The sequence below is a fragment of the Taudactylus pleione genome, unplaced genomic scaffold (assembly GCF_031769625.1).
Source record: "Taudactylus pleione unplaced genomic scaffold, aTauple2 ptg000253l, whole genome shotgun sequence".
Taxonomy (NCBI): Eukaryota; Metazoa; Chordata; class Amphibia; order Anura; family Myobatrachidae; genus Taudactylus; species Taudactylus pleione.
Genome location: NW_028284655.1, coordinates 5,083,439 through 5,093,539, shown reverse-complemented (window position 1 = coordinate 5,093,539; position 10,101 = coordinate 5,083,439). Strand labels below are relative to the sequence as shown.

The following is a 10,101-nucleotide window of genomic DNA, read 5'->3' as shown; positions in this document are numbered from 1 at the left end:
AACGTAAGTGTGACATACCGGGGCACTTACTCACGGCTAATAGAATTGTCCTCTGCTTTTTTTAAACCCTTCACTCCACTTGTCATCTGACAAACTATACCCCTCATTTTTTAAGCTGTATTGTTATTTTTAAAGTATTATGTGATGGAATTTAACATAATCAGTGGGGCAAAAATAGAATGATATTTATGTGCCAAGATAGGAGTTATGGAATGCACAGATATCCTAACTCAGTGAGACATGCAGTTTGCCATCTCTGCAAAGCAAGGACCAGCCTACAGCATTGCTTTTACAGGGAATTCACCCTTTATACAACCTATATAAAAATGGAACACAGACCATAAGCAGCAAAACAAATCTGTTTGCAACAAATAAAAAGTGAAAGCTAAGATGTCCCCTTGTCTGGAATTGATTACTGTGACGTACCCAGACAGCAGAGGAATATATAATCACTATTATCTAATGAAAATCTATAATTGTGCACATTATCTATGTGACCAGCAATAAGCCCTCCCCCAGCCCAGCAACACCGATATATACGGTAATAAACCTCATCTGCAGGTCAAGCCTGCTTTGTGTGCTGAGCGCTGATTGGTTGGGGGGGATTTAGCTTTCCTTATATGAGTTCGGGAGCTCTTGGAAATTGTAGTTCAATCTAGTTGCAGGGCAGCTGGACAAGCAGCTAGTGGACTACAAAGTCCAGCATGCCTTGTGGTGACTCAGGGTTGTCATGTCCTGAATAGCGGGTACAGCAGCTCTAAGGGACAGACACAAAGAGACTGCTGCTGCAGGTCTGCCAGGTACGGTCTCTGTATGGAGATGGAGATGTACTGATCTGCTGCTGCTTCTGCATGCAATTACACTGGGTATGGGATAAGGTGGAGTGTGTTGTTGTTATTATTATTTGTGTGGTCTGTACATAATGGAACAGGCATAGATCCTAAACAGAGACATATTTAGATGTGTGTATAATGAGACTGTGTGCAGTTAACATATTATCAGTAATCAACACCTACTCCTTTTTGCTCTGTGTCCTTCCTTCCTGGCAGAGTGTAAGCTCTGCGGTGCCATGTGCTGTAGCACTTTGTGGATTAATATTTATGTAGCTTCTTACATTAATTAGTTAAATCTAGTGTATGGAGCAGCTATACAAAGTTATCATACACATAGGGGAATAGTCATCTTAAAGTATCATGTCGATTAGGTAGTGATCATATACTTTGACCACTGATTGGATAACTTAGGTCTCCCATGTATGCGGATTGGTTCCATCCATTTTATATTAGTGTAAAAGAAAACCATTTAATCTAATGGGAGATTTCACCTGGTATTTTTAACCCTTTAGCTGCTGAGGGTTTTCTCACCCCCTGTACGGAGGTCAAATTTTGACGTTCACACTCCTCACATTGTACCATCAATTTTATTTCTCATGCAGTACCCCCACAAATTATACCATGTTTTTTTTTTTTTTTAGAAGACTCCAATTAGACTTTTTGTTCACAAAACATTGAACCAAAGTGACTAAAAAGGTATTTTCAGATGATATAATAAACACAAATAAATACTTTGTGGATTTTGTTTCAACATGATTCCAACTTTTCCAAAAATAGCACTAATACCCCTTTTCCACCAAAATTCCAGACCCGGAATTTAGCCGGCGCCGACTTGGGAATATCCCGAGTCGGCGCCGCTCACACCGGAGTTAGGTCTGCATTAGGGATGTGCAGGCTCGGATAGGTTCGAGTTTGCACGTTGAGTTCGGATTTTTCCCTCCAAAAAAACGGAACTCAGAAAGAGGCTAAACGTCATCTTACATGGACGAACATCATCATTCCTGGACAAAAGTCCAGGAATGATGATGTTCGTCCATGTAAGATGACGTTTAGCCTCTTTCTGAGTTCCGTTTTTTTGGAGGGAAAAATCCGAACTCAACGTGCAAACTCGAACCTATCCGAGCCTGCACATCCCTAGTCTGCATAGACCCGGCTTTCCCGACGTGAAAGTGGACGCTTGGAGATGACATCATCTCCGAGCGCCACTGAAGCCGGACCAATCGGCCGGCTAGCAGCGCACTCCAGGTCATCGTGACCGGGAGTGCACTGTTCTCACAGCAGGGTTTCACGGGCTACGCCTGTGTTAAACCCTGGTAGTTACCTGGGTTGGATTGCCGGGTCACTCGACCCGGCGATCCAACCCTCTCCCCTTTTACACCAGGGAGCTGCCCGGGTTAACCCTGCAATAACCCGGGTTTTAGCTCCGGTGTAAAAGGGGTATAAGTAGGCGTATATGTGTATAAAAATAATATCTGCACTTGCAAATTATTCAGATTTGTACACTAATGCTCCCAGAGCTGTGGATATGCTATTGCAACAGCGGCCGGGATTTGTACGGAGACACCCACTGTTCCAGTGGGCGTCTCCGTACAAATCCCGGCCGCTGTTGGCTCCCATCTCAACTGCGTACATATGCGCGGCATCGGAAGTAGATCATCCAAATATCGACTTCCTGAATGAGTCTATGGTTGCACAGCATTGCTGCCAGAGCCCCATTTCCTATGTATGGGATCGCAGATGCAGGATGTGACATGCCCCTGAAATGGTCCAGACGCGCCTGCGCTTTTATCCGACACTCCCCGTTCCCTCCCCCAATCACACCCTGACTGCTAATCACACTACGAATAAATACTCCGAGTGCGACTACAGTATTGTACCTTGACGCATATGTAGTAGCAGAAAATTGCTCTATGTATAGTGAGGTTGATGGTTTTTAAACCATCAGAAGAAAAGTATCAATGGCTGAGTGCTACCACGTGCCATGGGTCAACATTGGGTGCTGCCGTCGATGCTTGCAAAAATAGATGGACGATGACCATCCCTACTATGGTGGCCCATCAAGGCTTACCATTTTTTAAAATAGATGACCTACTGAATTAAATGAAGGGATCTCTTTTATGTTTGACACAAGATTCACCCCCATCTGTGGAAAATTTTATTTTTTGTTTACTATTTCAGTTTTTGTCTGGTGATCATGTAGGGCCCACCCGCATATACGGTAAACATACATTTGCCATAGCACAGGGTACCATTTAAAAATTTATTTTTTCGTTTAGCCTCCCCGCACAGCAGATGACTCGTCCTACTTGTCGTCCACAGTTTTAGGGTACATGCGGATGAAGAGTGGGTCTCATCATCAGCAGCAGCAGATTGGGTAATTTAGTAGCTAGATAGCTTACATATGTGGGGGCCAGACTGGATGCCCATTATTATGGAAGATTTCCACTAACAATCAGAGGTAATTCAGTGTTGTCAATGTATCCTCAGAAATTATTAGTACCACCTGTAGATCTGTTAACACACCTGTGCTCCAGCTAGATGATATGGAAACATGCACTGTCATACCCCTTTTATACCAGAGCTAAAACCCGGTTTATTGCAGGGTTAACCCAGGTAGCTCCTTGGTGTAAAAGGGACCCTTCAACATGACCCATTCCATCAGGTACTAAATGTTCTGCTCCTGGACTTCCCATCTAATTTATGATTGCAGCCACCTTTGTTGAAACACCCTTCTCATCAATTAACTAGTTCAACAATCATACATTAGTCCAGGAGCAAAGCATTTTGTACGGGTTCTGGACTATAGATGGCTCGTATTCAATTAGGGATCGAAAAGTCAGTGCTGGACTTTTCGCTCCACATCGGAGCTTTTCTGGGGATAAAGTAGCGGGCGTGTGTTAAAAGAAAGACAAGACACCATGACAGTATACGTTTAATATACACTCACACCATACCTGGACAGGTCCACTTCTTCATGTAGACATCCTCAGTCTTCTTAAAATAAAAAAATGAAAAATACTGACCCACGTACTCAGTACCATCCTCGAAGGATGGTACCTCCCGAATGACGGGCTCAGATGCGTTATTTACCTTTGAAGTGACGGGGCATCCAGATAGGTCAGCCTTCGCCTCTCTCAGTCAATAATTGGCTCCCACCATTGAAGTCAATGGTGAGATCCGCAGGGTTACTAAAGGACACTTAACAAGCTTTTTACACTAAGATACATGCATGCATCTCACAGATGTATGCAAGCATGCATCTGTGTCAAATAGAACCGCTCATGTTGAAAATGAAAGCATGAAGCTCTTCTATTCATTTGGGGATTTGAAGTTCGTTTTGGAGTGGGATTTGGTGTTCGATTTGTACATGAATATGCAAAATCGATCAAACCCCTTCTTAAAATGAAACCAGATCGAATTTGATTTGAAAATCGAATGCAAAATTCAATTCGATTTCAGAGATTCATAAAAATGAATCCCAAAATGAACTTTAGTAAATTTACCCCCAGATGTTAGACAGTCAAAAGATCGACAGGGTCAAAAGTTTGACATGAAAATGGTAGACACATTTTTTTGTTAGGGTTAGGCACTTACTGGAGGGTTAGGCACTTACCCAGACGGTTAGGCACCAGGAGGTAGGGTTAGGCTAAAAAAAAAACATTTGTCGAGCATTTTTGTGTCAACCATTTTCATGTTGAGCTTTTGTCTCTGTCCCTATCTGGTGTCTATCTAGACATTGTCTATCTCTTATACCACACCCATTTTGTACCTTATGGAACGGGTCATGTTGGAAAGTAGGCATTTGATAGCAAATAGCTGATTGTCATTTGCTCCCATACATTACAAAGATTTTCTTTCTAACCAGCCATCTAGTTGGATGGTTGGTTAAAAGTCTGTCTGGTGTATGGCCAGTTTATCACTTTGCTTCCAGGTTAGAAAAGGCTGTCAAGCCGGAGCATGCATCAGTGGGGACCAACAGAAAGGGGTCCAAAGGATACCTCTCCGAAACAAATTGTGGTGTAATAACCCATATGCTAGTGCCATCAGATGGCTTTAGCTTCCTGGGCCAAGCTTGGTATATTCAACAGTTTAGCAGCCCTCATAGAAACCTATAAGGGCTGTTTTTTGTGGTCTAAAATGGAGGGACCATGGCAGACATCGGAGATATTTTTGCTGCGATACTTAGACATTGCGAGGATTTCCCGCCTTATAATGTTATAAAATATGCTTCTTAACGTGGCTCCAGTGTGCAAACATTTAGCAGCCTGATGGGAGCCATTATATATAAAGCCATTATATGAGGTTATAAAGCAGTGATAGGCAACCTGATACTCTACAGGGGCAGAACAGGCGGCCTTCTAACCTTCATAAGGGCCTCACATTATCCTTCATCTCAGTAATGAATTAAAATAACTTGTTATAACAAAATGAAAGATATGTATCTATAATAACACATCAGCAGCCATTTTATACAATTTTTACAAGCTATAACAAATAAATGTGACAAAGCTTGGGGCCGCAGGTGAAGGCTTGCAGGACACATGCAGCCCTTGCCTATTTTTAAAGACACCTATGTTATCAGCTAGAATTGCTTTGCATATTGAGCCTCCCCATCAACTCTTAGAGGCTCATTCATCATTCCTTACAGTACGTAAAAAGATTATTTTTCACTGATATCTCCTGCTTACATTTCATCCGCAATGTGGTCTGCCATCCCAGCACACTAGTATGGGGACTTTCATTTATCAAACTTGGAAAGCTGAAAGTTTTCAGAATTTGATTGTGGGAACTTCCTCATCTTTAGATGGAGCTAGTTCCAGAAGCCATCTCTCCTGTCAGGAATAGTGGTCTTAGCCGCCCATACAGGGTTAAACATTCATTTATTGCTGTGTCTAAAACCTCTATCAGACTATTGCAGTGATTACCGCTCACCTGGCCAGCCTGAGCAATTACCTGTTACCACTCCCATATATATTTCTAGGCCTAAGAAAGACTCATTGCCTGAATAACTGTTCCTTCCTGAGGATTGTTCCACGCTCAGTGTCTCCTGTGTATACCCTCCTTGCTGAAGCTCAACCATTACCCACTTGTATTATCGCTGTGTGCCTCTCAGCGCTGCGGCTTCCATGCCACATACAGATAACTACCGGGACTGTTTACCATCGCCACTGTATATCATCTTAGCGCTGCGGTTTCCACACAACACACAGACTGATCATCGTTGTCTACATTCCACCTACCGCTGTGTACCATCTATCAGCGCTGCGGCACACATACCGCTTCCAGCTCCAGTTCTGCCAGTGTACATACCATCTGCTGTTGCTACACATCTTATCACCTGCATGGACTCCACTTTGCATTGTACGGGCATAATCTGGACTGTGTTGCAAGTATCACTACACTTTATGGCTATAGTGGGTTATTGCATAATCTAGGTTGACTATTTTGGTTATCCTGTACTGTGTGTTCTTGTCTTGGGCTGACAGTCAGCGTTGGGGTTCCAGGTCTGGAATTCATGACAGGGTCACAGTCTTTTAGCATCGAGGTGTTCAGTACTGTGTGTGCCTGAAGTGTCTCAGATTCCTGGCTTGGTTCCCAGGTCCAGACTTTCAGTACTATACTGTCTTGAGTTTAGGTTCTTCTTGTCACTGGAGTAGTTCTCTGGCCTGATCGGTCCTTGGACCATTACGTGAAAGGCTGCCCGGTGGCTTGGATTCCTGTTCCAATTCTAGTATCCTTGCATTGCTCCGGTCCGTGGTTCCTAGTGTCTCCAGTCTGCCAGTACCTGAATTAGCCATGGTATCTTGAAGCCTCCTCGTTTCCTGCACTCTTCAGTTAATACCCTGGGCCCTGTGCCAGATCTATAGAACACCAGAACCGTGACGTCTCCTTCCTATGGGTTGCTAAGAGGGATCTTACAAACAAAAATGAAATTAAACAACCTCACTTGCACTATGAATTGTTCCAACAGTTTGACAAAAAAACCACAAGGCGAAATGTTCAAATTCTTTCGACATAATAGTCCGCAGTATGCAAATAAAGAAGGAAAAAAAACACAAAATATTGTAATAGTCAATCCAAAGTACAACCACCCAGGGATGTGTTCATGAGACAAAGAAGTGGTGTATATGGGTCTTCTCCCGGCTTCTAGTAATCCCAATGCCGTAGGTGTCACCCAGGTGTAAATGGAGTTATAGCTTTTGTGGAGTTCTTACATTTATGCTTACTTGGTAAAAGGTATCTTTATGTGCATATACTTAGCACCGAGGTACTGCAGATACCTCCTGTGTTAATAGCAACATCGGTGCACATTGCTGTCCCCATACAATAAATGTTAATGAGGCAATTGTGTTATTTATCAAGCTCCAAAAACTAAAAAACAAAATTAAGCTTGAACTTTATCGGTAGCACACTGTTTACTATGGAAAAAGCTTCCAGGATTGAAAAAGGGATTCATATAGATCTCTCCACTTCCTCTGGCTCTCAGTGTTCATGCGTGACTTAAGCTTACGAGTGCACAGTAACATTGCAGGGACAGAACTTGGCAGTGTAAACTTTCACCATTGTCATCAGTGGCAAATTGCTTGCTCAGCTGCTTATGGAGTTAGTTTATTGCTAATATATTAGAATTATAGAACATTCTATGACCATGACCTCAACCAAACAGCCAGCAACTACTATTGTCACCTTTTCAATTAAGACCTTCTACTACACGGGTTCCTAACATTTCCACCGATCACCACAATCTGGAACTCCCAGTTCTCAGGTGCAGATCAAACTAATTACATTTCTTGCCTGATATTTGTTTAGAGGGGAGGGAACAGCAACTAACCTTTGATTATTTCTTAAGACTCCCTGCTATAAGTAAACATCATACTGTATATAGTAATAGAACCTATTTAATTTAGATGTTCAAGATGCATTGTCCAAAGTGTGGAGAAGGTTCTGAATTGCTCAGCCATGCCTTCTACTTTATTCCTATTCATCTGGCCTAGTTAGAGTTGTACAGTGCGATTGACATTGCTTTGTATTGGTTGGGTCCGGGATGCCGGCAGTCAGAATACAGACAGTGGCAGCTTGACAGTCAGAATCCTGACAGAATTAGGTAAGTATCCTAGCCCTCTCCCTAACCCACCTTTCCTGCAGCCTAACCCTAATACTTACTGTTGTGATGTCAGTAGACTGCTGTCGGGATTATGGCGCTGGTATTCTGACTGCCAGCATCCCAACCACCGGGATGCCAACTGCATTCTCTTTTGTAGTGCCGCTCATCTCAAACAATTGTGCTCATTCTTTACTTTAGCTATTGAAAGTTAATTTTGAAAAAAAAAATCATCCAATTGCAAGATGAGGCTTTTCTATTCATCATGGCTTATTTGATAAAGTGGAAAAATATACATTTTATATCGCTAACATCAACTATATTTTCTCTTTAGGCCAGCATTCTATTTTGATGAAATTGAACCATAAAGACTTTTTGACAAGAACATGGTAGATAAAGATACTTCTTCACCTTTTATAAACAAGGAAAACTGTGCAGATACCAATACAGAAAACATTGAAGAGAGTGAGTTGTCTGAAGAAGGAACACAAGAAAATCTTTCAGATGGAGATCAAGAAGCCAAAAACGTTGACGCTGACGACCAATACTCCAATAAAAAAAAAAATGTAACAGAAGATAAAGTGGGAGGTGAGGAATTAGAAGATAGAGAAGATGAAGAACTTTGTAAGACGGAAGAATACTTATCTGGTGGCAAGAAGCAAAAATCCAATGCTAGGAAGAACCTTCAGGCCAAGTGCCAAAAATCTATCAAAGATCAACCACAAGAAACCAAACCTACAACCCAGGAAAAGCCACAGAAACTGTTCTTGTGTCTAGAATGTGGGAAGAGTTTTAATCACAGCTCAACACTAGCACGGCATAAAAGAGACCACAGAGGAGAGAAACCGTACAGCTGTATGGAATGTGGAAAAAGTTACACGCGGAGTTCAAACTTAGTGATACATCAAAGAACACATACTGGGGAGAAACCATATGAATGTACTGAATGCGGAAAAAGCTTCAATTGCTGCTCTGCTCTAGTGACTCACTATAAAAGCCACACTGGCGAACGTCCATATACATGCATTGAATGTGGGAAGAACTTTCGAGATCGATCTACATTAGTGGTCCACCAAAGGATCCACACAAATGAGAGACCATACGTGTGCGGTGAATGCGGAAAGAGTTTTGCACGAGGTGTACGCCTCATAAAGCATAAGAAAACGCACACGGGTTTTCGCCTTCACACGTGTGAGGAGTGTGGAGTGAGTTACACAAGTAATTCCAGCTTATGTAAACATCAGAGAGCCCACAAAGGGAATAAATGCTACATTTGTTCCAACTGTGGGAAATCCTTCACCCGAAAATCCTATCTTGCAAGACACCAAACAACACATAAAAGGGAGACTCCTTACTCCTGCCCAGAATGTGGAAAGTGCTTTACTCGGGGCTCCAGCTTAGTTATTCACCAGAGAACTCACATAGGAGACCAGCCTTATGCCTCCTTAGATTGTGACAATACTTTTAAGTGCCTTGCAAGCCTTTCAGTCCATGAGACCTCACACACAGAGGAGAGGAACGTCCTTCAAGCAGAACACAGCTTTTATAGCACATGAGAGGACTCACCAAGAGGAGAAAAGTTTTGCATATGAGAGTGAGATTCTGTAGTAACAGCTCTGAACTTGGTCACCAAAATGCCCATTTTGGCAAATCAGTCAAGAAAGTTCAAGATGCTTATAGATTGGCTACAGCTCAGAACTGAATGCCCACTGTCATGCAAATCTACATCTATATTTCTCTTTTTCACTTACATTGATATCTTGTTGAGTTTGCTAAAATAACCATATCTGCCAGTAGATAAGTGAAGACTTTATGGAAGATACATTGGGACCAATTTGTTGCTGGATTTGGGGTGTCCTTTGTAATGTACAACAATCAGGAATGTATTATATATCTTTAATTTACTATGACTCATTCCTTAAGACAGTATAAGGGGTATGCAGTCGGGAAGCCGGCGGACCTAATCCCGACAGCCGGCTTCCCGACTGCTTTATCCCAGCGAGGGTTAAATGACGGCGTCTAAATGTAGACGCCAGTCATTTTACCAACGCCGGGAGACCGGCACCCAGCATCCCGATCGAAGTGATGCTGGTTTATTTTTAGGGCTCCCGGGCGAGACTTAGGGTTAGGCCAGGGGGAGAGTAAGGGTTAGGCACCCCCGGGGGG

The 10,101-nt window shown here is 42.6% G+C and overlaps 1 pseudogene across 1 annotated transcript; it reads left to right on the top strand.

Annotated features, from left to right (window-relative positions):
- The first annotated feature begins 763 nt into the window (after window positions 1-763).
- Window positions 764-9,854, top strand: LOC148515132 (uncharacterized; annotated as a pseudogene). The gene is made up of 2 exons (XR_015879428.1): window positions 764-800; window positions 8,270-9,854. The product of XR_015879428.1 is annotated as an uncharacterized LOC148515132 (transcript).
- Window positions 9,855-10,101: the final 247 nt, after the last annotated feature.